The sequence below is a fragment of the Microtus oregoni genome, unplaced genomic scaffold (assembly GCF_018167655.1).
Source record: "Microtus oregoni isolate MIOR12 unplaced genomic scaffold, Mior012 000054F_ref0000373, whole genome shotgun sequence".
Taxonomy (NCBI): domain Eukaryota; kingdom Metazoa; phylum Chordata; class Mammalia; order Rodentia; family Cricetidae; genus Microtus; species Microtus oregoni.
Genome location: NW_024543830.1, coordinates 3,709,645 through 3,711,476, shown reverse-complemented (window position 1 = coordinate 3,711,476; position 1,832 = coordinate 3,709,645). Strand labels below are relative to the sequence as shown.

The 1,832-nt window shown below is 49.2% G+C and overlaps 1 non-coding gene across 1 annotated transcript; it reads right to left on the bottom strand.

Moving 5' to 3' along the window:
* Positions 1 to 663: 663 nt before the first annotated feature.
* Positions 664 to 737, bottom strand: Trnan-guu. Its single transcript has one exon. It is a non-coding gene; the product is annotated as a tRNA-Asn (tRNA).
* Between the last annotated feature and the right edge of the window lie 1,095 nt (positions 738 to 1,832).

The window sequence follows — 1,832 nt, the reverse complement described above, 5'->3', positions numbered from 1 at the left end:
ATAGGTTCAATTTATTTAGAAAAATAATTTTTTTTAAATAAAAATGCACGTTCTGGGCTGTAGGGATAATCAGAGCCTTCCCTGCAGTGTTGTGTGGGCTCCACGAGAGGGCAGGCATAGAGTTTTACAGGTTGCTCACATTCACCTGGTGTCTAATTAAGGCCAGGAATATCTGACTCAGACATTGATATTCTTCCAAAAAAATACTTTTGGACTATTGGCAAAGTATGCTGTTTTACTCTAGTCAGCACAGTGTATTTTCCACTACAACTTAGTGGTGCAATATTTACCTGTTTTATTAAAACCTGGTCTGTTTCCTGCGCTTTGGTGACTTGCTATTCATAATTTTCCTTTAATAAGAAAGGATTCTCACAGTATCCAACCCCCAAGTAAACCAACGACAATAGGAGGTGGTTGTACACAGGTGTCCCCCTCCCCACCACACCTCATTCCATCAAAAAAATTATACAAATTGACTTTGCTGATTTCCCTACCAGACAGCATGTGACAGGCAAGTTAATAAATCCCTTAAATACAGGAGCTAAGGTTTTGCATGGGCTTTGTAAATTCTAAGAATGTATGAGTGTGCTCTCTCCAGTTGTCAAGTCAGCACACAAGTGGCTGTCAATATGGAAAGTTGTTTGTTAAAAGCCTAAAGGCCATCGTCCCTGGTTGGGATTGAACCAACAACCTTTCAGTTAACAGCCGAACGCACTAACCGATTGCTCCACAGAGACAGTGCACAGATGTCTGACAGGTCGCCTTGGTGATCCAGGCGTCACGGCAGCGGCCACACCTGGGATACCCACAGGTCCATGGCGGAGCATCCGGAGCAGGAGGCCTCAAAGCCAAAGGCCCTGCCTCCCGGGTGTCTCGCCAAAGCTTCCCCAGCTCCCGCGGAAGTTTTTAACCTGGATACTCGAGGACGCTGAGACCTGGCCGTCACCCGGAGTTCCTGGACTCCATGGACTCCATGCTGGCAGACGCGCGTTCCCGGCGCCCAGCCGGACTCCGGGAAGGAGCCCAAGTCCGCTTTAGGGTCCGGTCCTTTGAGACCCCGAGCACGGACGCGCGAAGATTGGTCACCCCAGGTGTGTGCTGGAACCTCAGTGGGACCCGTGTGGGAAAGGCGGCAAGTGCGGTGCCAGTGCTCAGGGAGTCCGGACGGGATGGAGATGGACGAACTTGACCCGGAGTGGAGAGGGACCCACGGGGGCGAGGGTGGCCTGGCAGTGGGATTGGGAGCTATGAACCGCGGAGACCAGAGGAGGTGGAACCCGGGGGAGCCCCAGGGTATATCCTAGAGATTTCTTTGAACTGAGCTAATGCAGTTGGAAGCCAATTTAAGTTAGAAGATAATAAAATGACTAGGGGTGTTTTCTTTTGTTTGGAATGAATCAGAACAATGGCTTTCTACCTACCAGAGGCTTCTGTCTTTCAGCTAGGGGTGTGCTGGTCCCGAGCCCGCATCTGGTGCATGTTAAGTGCAGGAACGAATTAAGGAAAGTCTGGAGTCTCAAGCCAAAATTTAGGACATAGTTTCCTACAAGTGCTCCTGAACATTAAGACAAAAACTCCAGACCTGAAGGGATGTTCTCATTAACGCAGGACATAATTTCCTAAAGATGCCAATTCTAAGGCCGATGTTTTTGTTTTCTTGACAAGGATGGGCAAAAATACAGACTTTTTTGGGGGGGGGGGGTTCGAGACAGGGTTTCTCTGTGGCTTTGGAGCCTGTCCTGGAACTAGCTCTGTAGACTTGGCTGTTCTCAAACTCACAGAGATAAGCCTGCCTCTGCCTCCCGAGTGCTGGGATTAAAGGTGTACGCCAA